At 39.0% G+C, this 22,689-nt stretch overlaps 1 protein-coding gene across 4 annotated transcripts in view; it reads right to left on the bottom strand.

Moving 5' to 3' along the window:
• The window catches only part of celsr2 (cadherin, EGF LAG seven-pass G-type receptor 2), a 327,026-nt gene that overhangs the window by 299,048 nt on the left and 5,289 nt on the right, over positions 1-22,689 (bottom strand). The gene's annotated exons all lie outside the window — the stretch shown is intronic.

Below are 22,689 nucleotides of genomic sequence, written 5' to 3' on the forward strand. Positions count from 1 at the left end.
CCACATTTTTCAACTCTGGTCTCTAGCATCTGCAGTCCTCACTTTCTCCTGAGAAAAGAGCTGTACAGGAACTCAGAATTGCAAGTTAGAATAACGATTTCAAAGTTAGATGGGGCACAGAAACCAAAATTGAGTGAAAAAAAGACTAAAAAAAGAGAGAGGTGGAAGAGGCAAAAAGAAAATGTTTTAGAAAAAGTGAACCAAAATTTTTGAGAGGACTCTTCAACAACCATTAAATGCCCAAGGAGCAAGACTGCATATTTCTAATGCCAGAGAGGTTATTTGGTAGCAATTACAACGTAACATGCACCATCCCATTTCACAGTAATTTCTTGCCCAACGTCTAACAGACATTTCCAATGTCAATTTGGCAGAAGCGCTACTACTTTGTCATGTCATTAAAGCAATTTTATTTAGGTGGCTGTAAAGGATCTAAAAGCACTACCTTAAGAACACCAATAATTTTCTTTCAACCAAGATACTAAAATCAATTTTGCTGATTAGCTATTTATGGATAGTTGCTGTCTGTAAATTTGCTCATGTGTTTCCCTTTATAACAATAAAAATGAAATTCAAAATGAATTAATTGTCTGGGAAGTGCTTTGAGGCATCCTGTGCTAGGGATATAATATTGCTCTATATTAAAGTATTAATTCAATTTTGCTCAGTGAAGTGATTTTGTAGCAAAACGTAGATAAACTCTGATTTTGTAGATAAACCAAAGTTAACGTTTCGGGTCTGTGCACCTTCCTCAGAGCTGACCTGAAACTTTAACTCTGATGTTGAACATAGAACATTACAGCGCAGTACAGGCCCTTCGGCCCTCAATGTTGCACTAAGCTGTGTAACCAATCTGAAGCCCATCTAACTTAAACTATTCCATTTCTCTTCACAGATGCCGCCAGACCTGCTGAGCTTTTCTGGCAACTTCTGTTATGTTTCTGATTTACAGCATTTGCAGTTTTTTCGGTTTTTATTAAGTGATTTTGTAGGTTGGAAATGGTTTATCAAGGGTTAAGGGAAGGGTGTGTGGTGATTGAGGAATATGTGCAAACTTGTAACGTCCAGTTTACATTCAATCTGCACTATGCCTCATGGGGAGTAGTTACTGATGAAGACTTTTTAAAAAAAGTGTTCTGTTGCTAGCTTAAATGCAAATTTAATTCCACCTTATCAACTGAAAGGAAACATCACATTACTTTGTAGTACTGATTTCAGGAGAACAGCACAACCCTCCCATTCACATACCCACCTGGCGCTGCCCTCCACAGATATCGGGCAGAAACAGAGCCAATAAATCCTCAGAGACCTGAAGGAGACAAAGAAATGGGGCTGAATTGCCAATGGAGTAACTCAGCACATTTATATTTGCAAATGCAGCCAGTGGGGGATGGCAAAGAATTACACATGGCTGCACTTTTATCATGTACAAAGGATCTTAAATTAATTCTTCTGGGTTTCAGTCTGCTATCACTGTCTGGTAGCACAAGCTGCATTTAGATTAGATTTAGTGTGATATTGTAACCAGCACCTGAGACAAATACTCACAGTACTAGCGTACAAACTGAAAGTAAACTTGCTGGATACACTAAGGTCACTGGTAGGCCCGTAAATGGACCTTGCTCAACTTTTCTCCATTAAGTGAAATGAAAGGGAAGTTAGGGGAGTTCTTTTTACAAGAGTGAAGTGTATTGTAACTTGTCGACATGGCTGTTACACAAGGTGACCACAATACAGTCAAGGACTCTGCATTTTGTTTTAGTGGTTCTACAAGTTTTCTCTAGGATAAAGACTAGTTTTCGTCTTGGAAACAGTAGGAGCCTGCTCATAGAAAATTGTTCATCTGGAATTTCAATTAATTTTAATGCTGGTCTAAAAGTACCACTCTGGAGTTGCCTCAAAACTACTAAAATTCAACTTCTTGAAAACAAAGCTGAAATGACATGAACAAGCAATGGGGCTAAGCCCTTGAATGATAGTAAAGCGTTTATATTATTCACAACGGATCTATGACCAGATAACAGATTCAAAATACCCGAGGTCTGCTGTTAAAAGTTCAGAATGACAATCTCACAATTTTGACAGAACTCAATGGATTTCCTACCTTCAGTATTTTGATGCAATCCTTAAAAGGATGACAGGCCATTTATAGGTTACAATTGATATTTGCTTTTCAAAGCAGATCCTTGCCCACTTTGTGGCAAATCAAGCCTAACCCATACAATTGTAAAGGTCTTAAGACCTTTCTAGAACAAAGAAAACTAGAGCGGTGAATGCCAGGCCAAGGACCCATATTCTTCTACGCGGGATTCTTTCACATTTTTATTTCAAAAGGTGCTGCATATCAATGACCTAACTTCATTCACTCATTGACTATGAATAATTGCTTTGTGGCATCATGACAAAACAGCAAGACAGACAAATGCACAAATTAGATTCAAGATGAGTCCCCACTGAAAGGTCTCCTCCAGGGAAGAATCGCTGTCTCTCTCCATGTTGTTTCATGACCAAGACCATCACCACTGCACATCCTTGCTTTCTCCAACCACTCTACTGTGAAAGTTAAAAGTCACACAACACCAGGTTATAGTCCAACAGGTTTATTTGAAAGTAGAAGCTGTTGGAGCGCTGCTCCTTTGTCAAGTAACTAGTGGGGCAGGATCATAGAACACAGAATTTATAGTAAAAGATCAAAGTGTCATACAATTGATGCATTATTTGTATGACACTTTGATCTTTTACTATAAATTCTGTGTCCTATAATCCTGCCCCACTAGTTACCTGACAAAGGAGCAGTACTTTCAAATAAGACTGTTGAAAAATAACTGGTGTGTGATTTTTAACTTTGTCCACCCAGTCCAACACTGGAATCTCCATATCATGTACGGAGAAAATTAGCTATTACAGCAAGGACTAGTGAAAAAAAATCCAACATTTAGAAACATAACTCATTTCCCTTTTGACAGTACAGTGAAGATTGCTAACAAACTTGAAACCCAATTGGCAAATGGAGACAACTGACAAATGAATGCTATTGTTGGATTTTTACAGTATTCTACCCAGTTTCATTATATGTAGACAATAGAATTATAGCCCACAGAACAAAATTATTGTATCTGCTGTCACTTGAAAAAGCTATCCAATTTGTCCATTCCCTTACACTGTAAATATTTTCAAAATATCCAATTCATCATTCAAAGTGATAATTCAAATTGCTTTCACTCCTTCCATTTTGACACTCCAGTCACAACTGAGCCATTCCCCCACCATTAAACCTTGACCCTACTCCATTAATGCTTTTGCTGAGGTGCCTTACTCAAACATTTGGCCATGACATGCAAGTGCCAGCAGGCTATTTTAAACAAAAGAGTTCCACAATCAAGCCAAAACCTGATCCTCACCAATTTCTGTAGACTTGCATATCCTAGTAGAATGTTGAAGGGCAGAAGCTCTGCTCATATTTCACATTTACAGCCCAGGACCACAGAATTCCACTACTGGATCCCACTCTGGACAAGCAACCCAAAGAGCATAGGCTAATACACTGGAAACAAGGGTTCAAAACCAATCACACCTGCTGGTGAAATGTAAACTTCATTAATAAATCCCAAATTAAAAGCTACTCAAGCCATGAAACCACTGCCAATTCTTGTAAAATACCAGCTGATTTTGCGGTATCTTAAAGGAAGGAAATTCACCATTCCCATCATCTGGTCTTTACATGACTCCATACAGTGATGTGGTTGATTTTTAAATGCCCGCTGAGTGGCTTGATGGGCTCCTTCAAAGTCATTGAGATGTACAGCACAGAAACAGACCCTTCAGTCCAACAGGTCCATGCCAACCAGATATCCCAACCTAATCTAGTCCCATTTGCAAGCACTTGGCCCACATCCCTCTAAACTCTTCCTATTCATAAACCCATCCAGATGCTTTTTATATGTTGCAAATGTACCAGCCTCCACCACTTCCTCGGGCAGCCCAGTCCAAACACGCATCACCCTCTGCATGAAAAGGTTGCCCCTTTTGTCCCTTTTAGATCATCTCCTTCTCACCCAAAATCTATGCCCACGAGTTCTGGACTCCCACACCCCAGGGAAAAGATTTTGTCTATTTATCCTATCCATGCCCCTCATGATTTTATAAACCTCTATGAGGTCACCCCTCAGCCTGGCTTGAGCTCGTGTCTGTTTCCTGAGGAGGTCATTGCAGTTTCTTGCTGTGGCACGTCGGAGCTGGCGGTCAATGAGTGGAAAACAACCCCGGCTTATTCCAAAATAAGGTTCCTTATTCAAAAAAATTCATAAACTACCTTAGTCCCTTTAAACATGCTGCCATGTCCCAATCTCGAGGTGTTTCTAGGCTTTACTGTGTAAGGAAGTTGATTAAAAGGAGTGGAAATTCTAGGGTGAAAAACAGAAAATGCTGGGAAAAACAATACATAGAGTTGTGCAGTATCCATGTAGAGAGCTTGCTAAGGACAGATCGTTCAATGTTACCGTGTCGGCATCCAATATATGCAATAATTTATACAAAAGTTCTAATACAGAACAACATTACAAGGCACTCCACAGAAGTACAAAGAAAAATGAACAGCAAGTCAGACCGAGATGGGGCAGGGGTCACACCAATATTTTGGGTTGAATAAATGTTTTAATTTAAAACTAGTAAAGAAAAAGAAATGTGCATCTAGCTAGTTGAAAGTTGTATGCTGATATAAAGGGTGAATGCACAATGCTAAAAAAGGAAAAATAAAGGGAGTAGTTTTTGTTCTTGAAGATGATGATACTCCAATCATAGATATGTTTAATCAATCTATCTAAATAAACCACAACACATGACTGGAGCAAGTGGGATTTCAACTTGGATTTTCTAATCCAGAGATAGGGACACTACCACGGTGCGACAAGATTCCTTCTAAGTTCCAAATATGTACATCCCATTTGTCCCATTATTGAAGCAATGCAAATAAAACTGTGCAGGGCTGTGTTACTGCTGACCCATACAGTACTACCTGTTTCAAAGCACTGATGAAAGCTAACATTCAAAAGGTGCACTGGACTCGAAATGTTCACAGATGCTGCCAAACCTACAATTTCTGTTTTTGTTTGTTTCACTAGCATCCCTATTATTTTTTATATTATGTCTCGAGATGTGGGAGTCAGGGGCTTGTGTGCTGAACAGTAGCAGAGGTTCTAAAGGTAGAAATAATGGGACAGTACAGGAATATAATCACAAACCTAAACATCTTTAACTTGTGGCACTGCGGGAACCAATGTAGACCAACAAGAGCAATTTTGACAGCTGCATGAATGGCTCTTGCCATGAACTAGGATAGGCAGAAGTGGGTACTGCAGATGCTGGAGATTAGAGTCAAGATTAGAGTGATGCTGGAAAAGCACAGCAGGTCAGGCAGCATCAGAGGAGCAGGAACATGAATGTTTCCTGATGTAGGACTTTTGCCCAAAATGTCAATTTTCCTGCTTCTCATTTGTTGCCTGATCTGCTGTGCTTTTCCAGCACCACTCTAAGCATGGACAAAGATAGGGCAAGTGGAGTTTTAGACATTAAAGTTTGAAAACAAGAATCCAGTTCAGTAGAAAAGTATTGGGAGTAAACAGAGTCTGAAGATTACATAGTCATAGATTCAGCAGAGAATGACCAAAGCGGGGTTGGAGTGGAGGCAAGTGTTGTTACGTAAGTAGAAATAGAAAGTTATTGTAATGGAAACAATAGGGTTATCAAAAGTTCAACTGAGGTATGAAAACTGGCCATTAAATTGAAGGGCCTTGCTGGACGCCAGTCTCAAGAAACCTGAGGAAATTGCAGTGGGATTGAAGCACTGCAATACTGACACCTTACTGACTTCTGTATTAAAGCATAAATCGACTCACATTTTTTGGAAGAGCATTGTTATCAGTTCAAGAGAAATAGCTTCATTTACAGAAAGAACTGTACCCAGTGGTATGTCTGCTGTCAGCAGAGCTTGTGAAGTATGAAACACTTTAAATGTGGTGCGTTTCTCAAGCTGTTAAGAACACAGATTCATACTAGAGTTCTGCCAAAACCAACATTCATCTAGACAGTGGAAAGAGGGTGTGAATGAACTCCCTTCATTCTGAAATCCAACATTCCATCAAACCACAATTAACAACCGCCTGGCTGAAAACCACACTGGCTCACTTTGTTTTCAGCCATGGTCTGTGGACAAGTGTTCCTTCTCCCCTGCTGACCCAACTCCAGTCAGCCTTTTATTATTCAAATTTGCAGGACAAAAGCCATGATGTGGTAATTATTCAGTGTTAAGCTGTGGTGCAAAAGCAGTGGAACAAAATGAAATATCTGGACCGAAACGCTGACGTTACCATCACTACTCATTCCCCTCCCCATCTGAATGGGGAAGAAAATCCAACCTTCATATGAAAACCTTAGCCAATACTTATTCGCACAAAAATTAAAAGCAAAAGGTTTGTGCACTTATTACCACAGACCATGAAATTCCTGTCTTTATTTTCATTGCATCTTTTCAAAACATAGATTTTTTTACAATGAGTTCCTCATTGTGCCTCTTAAAATTAAACCTTTGAACATATTTACTATTTTCAACAATGAAAGACACAGTGACATTACACTTGAAGGTCAGCCCTGTCATTTACCCACTATCATAATTGTTAATTTTTAAAAGTGACTGTTAGGCCATTCTCTGCACTAAGTCATGGTTTTGGATATAATATTCATTTGTCTTTTGCAATACTGAGCTAAAATAAAACAGCTTGACTGTTTTTACAGGACCAGAAGAAAACGAGGACTGCAGATGCTGGAGATCAGAGTCAAAAAATGTTGCGCTAGAAAAGCACGGCAGGTCAAGCAGCATCCGACAAGCAGGAGAGTCGATGTTTCGAACATAAGCCCTTCATCAGGAATGGCTCCAAGCCAAATTGCACACAGCATGTAATTTATTGCAAAATTTCATTTCCATATTTTGCCATCAAAAAATATATTATGGATAATGTGTATAAGCAGATAATTTCTGCTAAATGTAAATAGCCAGAAAGTTGAGTAAAGTGAAAGCTCTCAAAGTCACCTTGAAGAGCCAAGTTAGATAGTTTCTTTGCCTCACCCTAAACCATCCCAGTGTCCTCTTCCACACCTCCAGGTTCTACTAAGTCTGCCCTAACAGTTCACTTTTCTACCTTTTGTAATTCCATTGGAGAATGTGTATTCACTTGTCTAGGCACTATGCTCCTTAAGCCATTTTGCATTTTCACTTCTCTTTCCTCATTTCAAACATTTGACGATGCTCTTAGTCACTCTTCCTAAGGTCACCTTCAACTCAGTGATAGTTTGCTCACTTTTGCAAAGTACAACATGTTAAAAAGATGCTGTAAAAACAAAGCTTATTGTTCCCTACCAAAAAAAAATTCATTTTAAATAGGGAGGTAACAGTAAATATGGGAGTGAAACGCATGTCTTCTTTAGAACTTGCAAATAAAAAATGGAAGCAAATCAAAGGTTTTACATTTTAATCCCAAACACTACCTTTTGTATTGAAATTAAAAGACAGAGACACCCAATATGTATGCAAATATACGTATATACCAAAACAGTGATCATGCTTACACTATATAGTTTTTAAGGAGCAAAACAGTCGGAATCAGTAATTGCCATTGAATTTATTAACACTATTGTTACACCATTTCCTTTTCTGATGATACACTAACAAAAAATTAACATTTCCCCATATTGCAATGGCTTTGAGATTGAAGATTTGTTCAAAAGTCTGTGGTTTTTTATGGTCTACCTATTACAAAAGTGTAATATCACAAGTACTAATGAATCATGGACCCTCATCCCTCAGTGAAAGAGATTATTACAATTTATATCCTTATCATTTTTTTCTTCTTCAGAGCAGAGGATATACAGATACCATTGTGATTTTATAAACAGCAAAATACAGTAATTGCTGCAAATCTGAAACAAAACAAAACTGATCAAAATAGCAACAAGGATAACGGACTAAATGGTTTCCTTCTCTATGAATTATTGTATGATTATATAATGGGAAGATGTTACAAGTGCATACCACAGACAAGGTCTGTGAAATGGTCTGAATTCAGAAAGTCAATCATTTATTCTCACTACAAACAACAACTGACCTACTGTGAATTGTCAGCTTATTCTGTTCTTGTGAGAATCCATTGGGTTACAGCAATCCCATAAGCTGCCTGGGTATTGGCATCAGCTGCAAGTAAGCTGGAACATTTATTTTAGTCTGTCCAACTGATGGAACTATTTTAAATAATATGCTTTTAAATTGATTGGTTTTCTTGACTCCTTTATTATTTCACGGCCTTTAACTACATCCTTTAAGGTGTGATGCTTTGAGCGAGCAATATATGAAATGTGGCATATCTCTTCGCATATCCTGTTTTATAGATCATGAAATTTGTCAGAATGTAGCGTTGCAGATGCTGACATCCCTTTGGTAATTCATCTATGAAAGCAGATGTAAAACTGGATGTGCTAGTTCAACAAAGACCAGCCACCTGGGCTATTCTTAGCCCATATGCCACTTTCCAGCTGAGTCAGGTTTGGGTTTCACATAGTAATTAAAACAGGAGATGAAAATAAAGATAATAAAACATTATGTGGAGAAAGGAAATAAAGCAAGTGTGCTTTTTCAAGGTTGGATGCCATGTTGCTCATATGTATGCACCAGCTCTTTAAGAAATTGCAAATAACACTGTCCAATTTCACACAAGGTCTATTGACTTTTAGGATGATCCCTTTCATATAATCAAAATTGTCAAAAGAGTTGGAGATAGCGGTGAACTGAGTGGGAGAATGATACATAAAAGTTAACTGTGATGCCTTTCATGCCATGGCTGTGATAAGTTAATTTGATTTATGAGAAAGCATATAAGATTTCTTGATTATTACCATTCAAAGTGATGCATGATAGCAACATTATGATCAGCTGTGTTCTCTAATGAATGCACAGACCACTGACACTCATTGTCTGGATTCACAAATGAAGGACACTACAAATAACATAGTGGAAATTACTGACACACAAGAAGTAAAAATCTGACATGAAGTCTCCACTATTAAGAATTCCAAATCAAATTGCACACAGTTTGTAATTCAATTCAAGGCTTCATTTCCAGCCATATTTTACTGTTAAGAAAAAGAATCAAGGAAAATGTTATGGAAAAGGTGAATATGGTGGAGAAAAGAGGAAAACCAGGAAGAGTAAGTCAGAAATTCTTAGACTTCTTACAAAGCAAATGATGTGTATGAGAGAAAAAAATACAGTAAATCGTCATGAATAGATAACTGATTTTTTTCAGAAAATTGAAGGGAATATTCTTCTACTCCTTCCCATTTCAACTAATGGCTAAACAGTAGATTCTGATAATGTACAACAAGCAATAAACTAATTAGGAAATGTTACAGATCAATAGTTCTGTGCAAGCAGTCAAAGAGCCTTGCTTTCAAATCATATTGTATAAGGAGAACACAAGAGGAACAAATAGTCATTCATACAGCTCCAATAATGATTTTCTAAGGCAGCTTAAAGAACAGGTAGCTGGACATTTTATTTTGGTCAGTTTTAAAACTGACCAAAATAAATATTTTTCGAATGCTTGTCTGAACATGGGTTGATTTGCAGTATTCTAAAACATCCGATCTTGATTCATAATTAGACTGATGTGTTATCACTGCAAAGACAGTTCAACCATTTTCAAAAGAATGTTGAACAAATCATGTATTTGCACATTTTAGAGATATCAGCATCTTGAGCACAGCATAACTTCAGAGCAATTAGTAAATCTGAAGCAATTACTTTAGAGGTCAGAAATGGTGTCCAAGCAATAAGGAACATGAATTCTGGACAGACATTCTGCTCATGTAGCTGATTTCAACTAGAATAGCAACTGCCCTCTGCTCTCTTGGGAAAAGGGAAAGAGTAATCAATTTAATCCCAATGCAATGACTGTTGCTGAAATGTGAAAATGTCAAGTGTGCACAGGATCAGGCCTGATGGTGCCATCATTGGCCTCACACATCACAAATACAAAGATAGCCACAAAACCAGAAGGCATCAAGTACCCACAAAATCCCACAACAGCACGAAGCAATGTCTTCCTTCAGGAGAACTGGCGAAAACCTATGTGCACCTGTACTTTCAACAAGTCTCAGCACAATGGAAATTCTTGTCCCAAAATAAAGGCCATATAGGCAAGAGCTACATTAGTTTTACTTTCAAAGATAATGAATCCAATTAATGTCAAAACATATGGTTGGCACAAAGCAAGGGAGCTCACCCAGGATTGCTGCATCCAACAAATACTCCCATCCATCAGCACACAACATGACAGATGGAACTAATCCTTTCCAAATACTTGGATGCAATTAATATAAACAACATGTGGGATCTGATTAGGGTTAAAGGAGCTTTGCATTTGATTGTGCACAATCATCACAATATGATGTGTCAAGAGACAATGCATGAAGAAGATATATTGAATATACTATTTTGTACCCATTACACAGTCAAATGTAGTTTATTTTGTTACCTTTAAGAAGTATAACATTATTTTGATAGCTGCAAAGACAGTGTTTCAGAAATTACCATATTTGGAAGACTCGGAAATAATGGCTCAAGATTGTTCAGATTGTGATCCCAGCTGCATTAGCGATATCATGATTGATGATTCTCTCTTTTTGATTTGCTCCGACTGAGTCTGCAAGGGCAGTAGGAGGGTACTTGCTTGGTATAGGACAGGCTCTCTCAGCGGAGCAGGTAAGGGCTTTTTGGCAGTGGCTGCTTGAAGGCTCAGTGACGTTTGTTTAACGGTTTAAGTTTGAAAGTTTTTTTTAAAAAAGCGCGGAGCGGACCCGGAAGCTGGTGTAGTGCAAGCTTACCTGGGTAAGTTTTTTCCTATAAAGGCGTGCAGGAGAGGAACCCGAGGCGCTACAGAGGTAGTGCCTACCGCTCACCCTCCTCCTCTAACCTAGTAATAAGACCCGTTGTGGTAAGCAGGTAAGTGCTGCATTTTGCTTGTTGTATTGTTGAGACCTAGTTTTTTTTTAAAAGGTTACTTTTAGAGGGATGGCAGTGAAGGCAGTGCAATGTTCCTCTTGCAACATGTTTGAGGTGAGGGGTGCCATGGTTGTCCCTGCTGATTACACTTGCAGGAAGTGCACCCATCTGCAGCTCCTCCAAGACTGTGTTAGGGAACTGGAGCTGGAGTTGGATGAACTTAGGATCATTCAGGAGGCAGAGGAGGTCATAGATCGGAGCTTTAGGGAAGTAGTTACTCCAAAGATTGCAGACAGATGGGTGACAGTGAGGGGGACTGGGAGGAAGCAGCCAGTGCAGGGACCCCCTGCGGCCGTTCCCTCAAGAACAAGTATACCGTTTTGGATACTTGTGGGGGGGATGACTTACCAGGGGTAAGCAATGGGGTTCAGGCCTCTGGCACGGAACCTGTCCCTGTTGCTCAGAAGGGAAGGGTGGTGAAGAGCAGAGCAATAGTTATTGGGGACTCGATAGTTCGGGGCACAGATAGGCGGTTTTGTGGGGGCGAGAGAGACTCACGTTTGGTATGTTGCCTCCCAGGTGCAAGAGTACGTGACGTCTCTGATCGTATTTTCCGGGTCCTTAAGGGGGAAGGGGAGCAGCCCAAAGTCGTGGTCCACATTGGCACCAATGACATAGGTAGGAAGCGGGATGAGGATGTTAGGCAGGCTTTCAGGGAGCTAGGTTGGAAGCTCAGAGTTAGAACAAACAGAGTTGTTGTCTCTGGCTTGTTACCTGTACCACGTGATAGAGAGTCGAGGAATAGGGAGAGAGAGCAGTTAAATGCATGGCGACAGGGATGGTGCAGGAGGGAGGAATTCCGGTATCTGGATAACTGGCATTCTTTCTGGGGAAGGTGGGACCTCTACAAACAGGATGGTCGACACCTGAACCTGAGGGGCACCAGTATCCTTGGGGAGAGGTTTGCTCGTGCTCTTTGGGGGGGTTTAAACAAACTCTGCAGGGGCATGGGAACCTAGACTGTAGCTTTAGGGTGCAGGACCTGGAGTGTAGGGAGGTTAGGAACATGGCATCAATCTCAAAGGAGGGTGCCTGTAAACAGGAAGGTGGCTTGAAGTGTGTATACTTCAATGCAAGAAGTATACGAAATAAGGTAGGTGAACTTGCAGTGTGGGTTGGTACCTGGGACTTCGATGTGTGGCTATTACGGAGACATGGGTAGAACAGGGACAGGATTGGCTGTTGCAGGTTCCACGGTTTAAATGTTTTAGTAGGGTCAGAGGTCGGGGTAAAAGACGGGGAGATGTGGCATTGCTTGTCAAAGATAGTATTACAGCTGTGGAAAGGGCGATGGATGAAGACTCGCCATCTGAGGTAGTTTGGGCTGAGGTTAGGAATAGGAAAGGTGAGGACACCCTGTTAGGAGTTTTCTACAGGCCTCCTAATAGTCTGAGAGACGTAGAAGAAAGGATTGTGAGGATGATTCAGGAGAAGAGTGAAAGTAATAGGGTGGTTGTTATAGGGGACTTTAACTTTCCTGATATTGACTGGGAAAGCTATAGCTCGAGTATGTTAGATGGGTCGGTATTTGTCCAATGTGTGCAGGAGGGTTTCCTGACACAATATGTAGACAGGCCAACAAGAATTGAGGCCATACTGGATTTGGTTCTGGGTAACAAACCAAGCCAGGTGTTAGAATTGGAGGTAGGTGAGCACTTTGGGGACAGTGACCACAATTCGGTGACTTTTACTCTAGTGATGGAGAGGGATAAGTGTGTACTGCAGGGCAAGAGTTATAGCTGGGGGCAGGGAAATTATGATGCGGTGAGGCATGACTTAGGATGCGTGGCTTGGAAAAGTAGGGTTCAAGGGAAGGGCACAATCGATATGTGGAGCTTGTTCAAGGAGCAACTATCGAGTGTCCTTGATAAGTATGTACCTGTCAGGCAGGGAGGAAAGGGTCGTGTGAGAGAGCCGTGGTTTAATAAGGAATTGGAATCCCTTGTTAAAGGGAAGAAGGTGGCCTATGTAAAGATGAGGCGTGAAGGTTCAATTGGGGCGATTGAGAGTTATAAGGTAGCCAGGAAGGATCTAAAGAGAGAGCTAAGAGCAGCAAGGAGGGGACATGAAAAGTCCTTGGTTGGTAGGATTAGGGAAAACCCAAATGCTTTCTATAGTTATGTCAGGAATAAACGAATGACTAGGGTAGGAACAGGTCCAGTCAAGGATAGTAGTGGGAAGTAGCGTGTGGAGGCTGAAGAGATTGGGGAGCCACTGATTGAATACTTTTCGTCAGTATTCACTCAGGAACAGGACATTGTTGCTGATGTGAAAATTGAGTCACAATTAATTAGAATGGACGGCTTTGAGGTATGTAGGGAAGAGGTATTGGAAATTCTGGAAAGGGTGAAAATAGATAAGTCCCCTGGGCCTGATGGCATTTATCCTAGGATTCTCTGGGAAGCAAGGGAGGAGATTGCAGAGCCATTGGCCTTGATTTTTATGTCCTCATTGTCTACAGGAATAGTGCCAGAAGACTGGAGGATAGCCAATGTGGTTCCCTTGTTCAAGAAGGGGAGTAGGGATAACCCTAGTAACTATAGACTGGTGAGCCTCACTTCTGTTGTGGGCAAAGTCTTAGAGAGAATTGTAAGGGATAGGATTTATGAACATCTGGATAGGAGTAATGTGATCAAGGATAGTCAGCATGGTTTTGTGAAGGGAGATTGTGCCTCACAAACCTTGTTGAATTCTTTGAGAAGGTGACTAAGGAGGTGGACGAGGATAAAGCGGTAGATGTGGTGTATATGGATTTTAGTAAGGCATTTGATAAGGTTCCCCATGGTAGGCTTCTGCAAAAAATACGGAGGTATGGCATTGAGGGTGAGTTGGAGGTTTGGATTAGGAATTGGCTGGCTGGAAGAAGACAGAGGGTAGTAGTTGTTGGTAAAGGCTCATCTTGGAGTGCAGTTACTAGTGATGTTCCGCAAGGATCTGTTTTGGGACCATTGCTGTTTGTCATTTTTATAAATGACCTGCAGGAGGGGCTGGAAGGTTGGGTGAGCAAGTTTGCAGATGATACGAAAGTCAGTGGAGTTGTTGACAGTGAGGAAGGATGTGGCAGGTTACAGCGGGATATAGATAAGCTGCAGAGCTGGGCAGAAAGGTGGCAAATGGAGTTCAATGTTGGTAAGTGTGAAGTGATTCACTTTGGTAAGAGTAACAAGAAGATGGGGTACTAGGCTAATGGTCGGATACTTGGTAGTGTGGATGAGCAGAGGGATCTTGGTGTCCATGTACACAGATCTCTGTAACTTGCCACCCAGGTAAATAGTGCTGTGAAGAAGGCATATGGCGTACTGGCTTTTATTGGTAGAGGAATTGAGTTCCGGAGTCCTGAGGTCATGTTGCAGTTGTATAAGACTCTGGTGCGGCCGCATCTGGAGTATTGTGTGCAGTTTTGGTCGCCATACTATAGGAAGGATGTGGAGGCACTGGAATGGGTGCAGAGGAGGTTTACCAGGATGTTGCCTAGTATTATAGGAAGATCGTATGAGGAAAGGCTGAGGCACTTGGGGCTTTTTTCATTGGAGAAAAGAAGGTTTAGGGGTGACTTGATAGAGGTGTACAAGATGATTAGGGGTTTCGATAGGGTTGACCATGAGAACCTTTTTCCACGTATGGAGTCAGCTATTACGAGGGGGCATAGCTTTAAATTAAGGGGTGGAAGGTATAGGACAGATGTTAGGAGTAGATTCTTTACTCAGCGAGTTCGTGAGTAGCAGTGGTGGACGCTTCCTCTTTATGAGCATTTAAACGGGCATTGGATAGACATATGGAGGATAGTGGGTTAGTGTAGGTTAGGTGGGCTTGGATCGGCGCAACATCAAGGGCCAAAGGGCCTGTACTGCGCTGTATTTTTCTATGTTCTATGCAAGTTGAAATAGCATTTTATAGGACATCTCTAGGCCACCTGATTTATTCCCATAAAACCCCAAGTTTATTTGCCCAATGTGCTGGTAATGTATTCTAGACCTCTATCTCCCAATTCTCATGATTCTCCTATCAGCTAAAAATACTTACAATTATGTAGCACCTCTTAAGACCACTGGAAGTCTCAAAGTACTTCAGAACCAATGAAATGTAGCCTTCTGAATAAGAGGATCAATCTGACCAAAGGTTTGCATTTTACTTTCAATGGTTCTGGGGTCTGGGATATTTTTATTGCCTGGAGAGCACTGGGCACTGGTGGGATGCAGTGAAAGCCTTGTGGGGCTGGTATACTTTTCCATAATAACGGCTCATGCTGTAATATGAGGTTTACAGATTTAGGAACAGAAACTGACAAGTTAGTAATTCCGCACCTCAGACCTATCCTCTTGCCACTTGCCTTGTAAGAAGTGGATGGAGTTTCTGCACCTTGCAAGGCACAAAAGAACTTCTAACTAAAGAAACAGATCAACATAAGGACTGGCATAAAAGACTCTTGGGCCCTTCAAACTTTACAAATAGTGATGTATTATCCCAATAGAAACAAAAGAAGCACAATTTCTAATTGAAGAAAATAAATCTGGAAAATTTTTTCCTGACCCTCAGGTAATTAAATCAATGCATGAGGCCCAGCCATACTAACCAACCATATTGCCTGCTATCATTGACCTTTTATAACATATGTGATCTCTGCTCCACTGTTCCTCAGGCATTCGTCCAGTCCTGGACTGAAGAAGGATAGGAAAAACAGGCAGAAGTCCAGACAAAAATTTCAAGTCCAACGTTCACAATTTGCACCATTTACATAACTCACATTATTTTACAAAAGTGGCAGCCTTGCTATGTACTGTAATGCTCATGGGTCAGTACTGTCTGCTGCAGCAGTTTTATGTGAGATCCCACCTGCTAATGCCAATTATATGTGTCATGTCCACACCTTAATTCCTCCCCCAACTCCCTCATTTGTGTATTTTCTCTCTGCTTTTACCTCCCCCATCTTTCACAAATGCATTCAACGTCAGGGAAACCAGTGAGCAGAAAAGGTCCAGACCTCATCATGGCCCTATCCATACAAAATGCCAATTCCACCACTCCGAAAATAGCCAGCAATGGATATTGTGGGATGTGGGCATCCCCTAGCAAGACCAACATTTGTTGCCAATTCCTAATTTTCAATGAATTGTGTGGTTTTCTTGGCCTTTACAGAGGGTTGGTAAAATTCAACTGCAGTACTATAGATCTGGAGTCAGACAGTAGGTTTTCTTCCTTAAAGGATATTAATTCACCCAGATGGGTTTTTACAACAATTGATTGTTTCATGGTGACTCATACCTCCTTTATATTCTAAGTTTACTTATCAAATTTAAGTTCCACCAACCACTGTGATGAGATGTGAACACATGCTTCCAAAAGTTTAGCCTGGGTATCTGGATTGCTAGTCCAGTGACATGACCGCTACACCACCATCTCCCCCTTAAACCATCGCAGTCATTATGGCTGATGTATCTTAACCTAACATTTGGATAACAGCAGTCAGCACAGAGTGATGAGAAGTGAGACAAATTAATTTTCCTCTTCCATAGCTCAGTAGTGTAGAAGTCAACTGTTGGAATATTATTGCCAATCTATTGGACATCATCTGGTTCATCAAAGAGCAGGGATTGAATATGGGATCTTCCTGTACAATTAAGATCCACACCATAATTAGATATTTTGGCATGAAAGTTTGAAATTATAACAGTCAAAGCAGATTAGTCTCATTTTGACATTTTAAGGTCACCAGGGCTATCTCTGTGACCCAAGTGACAGAACATATTCATCATATCATAATGGGCACAGCTGGCATTATCCAGGGTCTTATACTAATCTCTAGTACTGCATCAGGTCTGTGGACAAGCTTGCCTGATAAGCTGCACAATTTACTTTGGCCTATCTCCAGAATAAAGCATAATTAACAAAGCAGCTTACATCCCACTGAGCAATTCTCCTGTGCTTTTTCCTGCGGTAAACATGTTAAAACATAAAGTCAAGGTTATATTGATCGATGTCGCAAGTATTTTGCCTATTTATACACCTACACTAAAATAAGTGGCATTTAAGCATATAAAGGTTTGGTTAACTAAATACCATGAATAGAACTTACTTGAATACTTGATTTATAAATGAAAATTGTTGTGCATTTGTTAGAATTTTGTTACACAATAGTTCATATCTTAAGAACACTTCCTACGTTACAAGTGACTACACTTTAAAAGTACTTCATTGTCTGAAAGGCACTTTGAGAAACCCTGAGATCATAAAAAGTGCAAGTCTTGTTTTTTTGAGTATAAAACATAATATTTTTAATGGATTTTCTGTAACTGGTGAATACACGCTTCATTGGAAAATGGCATTGGGAAAATGACAAATTTATCAATTCTTAATATTTCTGTTACATTTCTAAATTGTGGTAACTTCAGAAATTATACTCATACTTTGGTTAATTTTCTTTAAGATATATTTGCACTACAATTAATAACGTAAATCTGAACAGCATGAGAAATATATTCGGGTTTCCACCGGAGCTTTGAAAATTTATACACCCAACTCAAATCTGACATTTCACCTTAAAAATCAGCATTCTAGTTGATTTCCACATCAACCTCATCCGAAATTGTCATCTCTAACTACTCAGATTACAGCATCAATGCAGTATCTGTCATAACATGAAAAATATTCATGTATAGGGACAAAACCACATTTGTAAACCCATGAGTGAGAGAGCAAAATAAAAGTCACCATCTTTCACTTGTAACAGTTCTTAATCTCAGCCTGACATGGGTCTACCAAGCACTTCGCTGAATGAATAAAGGGGCGGTAACAAACTCAGACAGAAAATCATTGTCATTAGGTACCTCAAAGGAACCAAAGCTATTTTAATGAAGAACAAGCAAATTTACTGACAAGGATAGCATGTGATGTTACTTGTAGACTCAACTATACCAATGATGCCCTGGCTGACTATTTGCCTTGGTAATCCTGAGCTGATCAAAAAGCCTGTAATCTATTGGCTAGCTCACACCAAATCCAATTCACTACTGTCTATGTGGAACTACATTAGCTCTCTGTCCAGCAAGGTCTCGCTTTTTAAAATTCTCATTCTGGTTTTTAAATACATCCATAGCCTCATTTCTCCAGTTCCACCATCCTCCAGAATCTTTGCACTCCTTCAAATCTGACCTGCTACACTGGCCTGATTTTCATTACTCCACTATTCATTGTGGTGCGTTCAGTTCTCTAGGCCCCAGGCTCTGCAATTTCTTCTAAAGCACTCCACCTCTCTCTCCTGAAACAAACTTCTAAAGACCTGCACATCCAATTGGGTTGTTTGTCAGCTGTTCTAATATTTTCAAATTCAGTTTGATCTTAAACTGTGATCAATACTCACTTCTGTAAAGCACTTCGAAGCGTATTACTATGTTAAAAGGTACTATATAAATGCAAGTTGTTTTTTAAAAAACCACTAAGAACAGTAAAATAATTTAAATAAATGAGGTTCAAATAAACAACTTTTAATTGTAATCCTGTGTTCTTGGACTTCTATTAAATATTCCTCCGTTCTACAAAGGAACTATTTGTAAATGTCAGTCCTTTCAACATTGGTTGTGTTTGCAAATGAAATGCCAAACTTCTTCCGGCTATAAGAAGCTGGGATTCCATTTCTCTTAAAGTTTGAATGTGTACCTTGTCTTTAAGACAGTTCACCTTTGAAGGATTCCATGTGCTATGTCTAGACAATATTGCGACTCTAGTCTGCTGTGAGTTTGCAAGTGGCACACAAAGAAATCAGTTGGTTTGCTGCGGTTGGCTTCATAACTTATAATTTATATTGTTGATTAAATAAACTAACCCAATAAGTTAACCAATCCCAGATGAGTGAATGATTATGAGATTGTTATCATTCACATTTCAACACATTACCACTGGAATTACTAGTTCAATTATAAGGTAACAAATGAAAAATTAAACTTTAGAAACTATTGTTTTACATCTTTATGAAGAAGGAAACCAATGTAGAAGTGTCTTGGAAATAACTGTGAGAGAACAGTTTCATAATTTTTCCCTTCAATTCATCCTTTTCCATCTGTAACCGACATGGAAACTGAATACAATTTTGCTATAGGATACGCATTGATTTTTTTTAATACCAAAAGAATGGTAATAATGTGGAACACGCTATCACAGGGAATGGTTGAAAATATTTAAGGATAAGGTAGACAAGCAGTTATTGAAGAAGGAAATGAGGATTATAGTGGTAGATTCAAATATGGAAAGATTGGAGAAGACTCACATGGAGAATAAACATTGACCTGGTCAGTTAGTTAAATAGCCTTTTTTTGTGCCATCTATCTTATGATATGTAACCCTTTACTGGTGTCTAAACAGCATAATACCAAAACTGGTGTAAAAGGGTTCAGTTTTCTTTGCCACCACCATAATCATTTGCAGATTAATTGCAGATCAATTTATCCTAAGAAAATAAAATAAATAGGTAAACAAATGAAGATAAGATTTAATAACTGACAAACAAGCAGTGTTTTGCTAATCTAAACACAAAAAGTAGTCAAATTTAGCAACGTGATAAATCTATTTCTAACTTCCCTGCTGTTACTTCACATGAATGCAGCCAACGTTATTGCACATTATTCAGCTTCTGCTTTCAACCTTCGTCATCAACTTGATAAAATGAGTTCATCTTGTTTGCTATAATCAACAGAATAGAGGATGACAAAATGGTATTCATACTCTGGCACAAAGGGAAAAGTGACAATTACTGCCAATCACACTGAAATGAGGCACCATTGATCTGTGCACAGTGACTCATCTGCCAATTCTGGAATCAGCATGCCTACCCAGTGAAACAAGAGTGAACAGCAGACAAGCGTCCCTTTGTGCCGATGATACCCCAGCAGGTGCTTGAGGTAAGAGGCAAACTGTTTTTCCATCGAAAGCAGCTACACACAGCTGCTGCCAAAAGCAGACGCAGCTTGGATAAAGCTGTTTTTCTCGTAAATCCCCTGGTAATTATGGGATTATTTAACAATATTTGCACCAGAAAATCAAAACCACAACATGACAATAGAGAATCAGTTTAAATATTATGCATTATATATAAGCCTGATTGTTTCTTCTAGTCTAAAGGCACTCTTTCTACTTTTTGTCCAGTGATGGCTGACATGGGGGTAATGCCATGTAGTACTTTTCAACTTTGACCAATCATGCTTTTAAAGGTTTAAATGTAAAGATGACAAAGCAATGATGGCAGGATATTTAATTCAATGCAAATGTAAAGTATATCACATCCATCTATAGGATTTTATCTTTAAAATTCAAATTCTGATAAGTATCAGATTCATCTAAATAAAACTTCCTCAATGCTCAAGATATATCCTCACATAAGGACAGTGAACTGGTACTTTACAGATTCTAGTGCTATACAGTACATGGTTGATATTGCTGATTGCTAAGATTGCACACTTAGTGACCTAGTACTGATCGCTAGGTGATGTTTATTATTATAAAGTCAGTGTCAAAATTGGCAGTCAATCATTGAGAACTCTACTCTACCAAACAAACAATACATTTTTTTTAATATGGGCAATTCTCCACTCATATCATTAGGGTATAAAATGATCTCCTTTAAGATCCATGTTTGCACAAATAGAAGGAGGAGGGACTTGTTGCTTCCTTTAATGAGTTTAAAAACATTTTACAGAACAAGACAATGGTAACTTTCATGACAGTTACTGCAGAAATTCTAAAGTAAAACATTGTTTTAATTTTTAAAGCTACATTTGTCCATATTTTTGGAGACGTCAATTATTAAAATCTCTAAATAGAGCAAAATTCTTTGCAGCATACATAAAGTTTTAATAGATGTTCACCATCCAATTATGCATGTAAACAAACTGAACTGCCAATTATTAAGAATGAATTCTCAGTGAAGTCACAATGCATTATTTCTAATACGGATTCAATGGCACTAAATGCCAATAAGAGGACAAAACAAGTTGTTGTGGATATTTTCAAATTAGCCTGTTCAGTGATATTATTACACACCTCTGGAACAGGTGGGACTTGAACCTGGGTCTGTTAGTTCAGAAGCAAGGGATACTACTATTGCATAACAAAAGCCCTTACGACTTGCACCTTAATATTTTAGTGAATAATCAATACGGTCAGTACGCAAGATCAAACACAAACTCATTACAGATTCAAAGACTTCAACTATAATTATTCCCATGGGGCCATCACCAAATCTGCATAGCTATTAAATGACAGAAAAGGCTTCGTTTGAGGTATTGCGCATTAAAATGTCAAATCGTACTTTTTTTTGCAAAATGATTTTCAGTAATCTGGATTTACCAGTTATTTCCACAGAAATCTAAATGCAAATGTGGATCAAATGGTTTTAATCAGAAGAAAGTGCAACACAGTATCTCTATTATTTTAAAAAAACTTACTACATGCATATAGTTACCCTTCATTTCAGAGGAAAATGCAGATTTACTCTAACTTGTGTAGTAATTCATTCACCTGAGCTTATAGAAAACAACAGAATTCCAATAAAAATGATTACATTGTGCATTATTTATAATGACATAAAAACTTTACATAATAATAACAGGAAACTAATGTCATCTGCTAATACCCAGGCACTCATATGCCTGATATTGTTTCACTCAAATATGAACTTGTTAAAAAAAGACACTCAATAAAACAATTGATCATTTCCCACTTGAGAAGAATCTGAGTGTATGTCTTTTGTATGCAAGGTAAAATGTGCCATTCAGCTTTGGTTTGCCACTCAGCACTGCTACTCCACTCATTTTAATAACTACCATGCTGAAGTCATCAGTTTGCAGTACCCAGCTACTGACCTGTAGTTCAGCCATATACCACAAAAGATAATCCCCATACCAACCCAAGATTAGAAGGACAAAGCCCACAGCTGTATGATTTATGCAAAAGGAAAGCTCAATTGATCCAAAGGAAAGTTCACACACAGAACAAACTCCTCATTGAAGCCCAGGTGGCAACACTTCACATGCAAGAAGCAAGAGTATGAGGAACAAGCGTAGGATAATATTACACAGAAATAAATGAAAAGGTATTTGGGCTGAATAAATTATGAAGGACAAAATAATACAATATCATAATAAATTGAATTCAATTTGTATCCCATTTAAATGCACAGTTGTTTAAAATCAGCTATTTACAGATGAATGTTTGCTTTAATATCTAAGCTACAATGTCTTATTTTAATATTCAAAAGTACAAAAAACTGAATCTTATATTTAAATCACGATTATTGTTCTTCCTTTGGTCCATAAAATTCAAGTAAAATCCAATTTAACGATCTTCCCGAGGATCTTGTCCAAATTAATCTTTTTAAACACTTGATCTCTACATACAAGTTTCCACAGACCTGCAGCATCATCATTGGGATCACCTGACCAAGAAGCATCAAATCCAACTCTCATCCAATGTTTTATTTCAGTTAAGTATAATGCACAGTATGAAACTAGCAGTGCAAAACTCATATTCTACAATATTCTTTTCTCACCATAACTGAAAATAAAGTTAAAGCTAGGCTTCAGGTCTGGTCAGAA

The sequence above is a fragment of the Chiloscyllium punctatum genome, chromosome 45 (genome assembly GCF_047496795.1).
Source record: "Chiloscyllium punctatum isolate Juve2018m chromosome 45, sChiPun1.3, whole genome shotgun sequence".
NCBI lineage: Eukaryota > Metazoa > Chordata > Chondrichthyes > Orectolobiformes > Hemiscylliidae > Chiloscyllium > Chiloscyllium punctatum.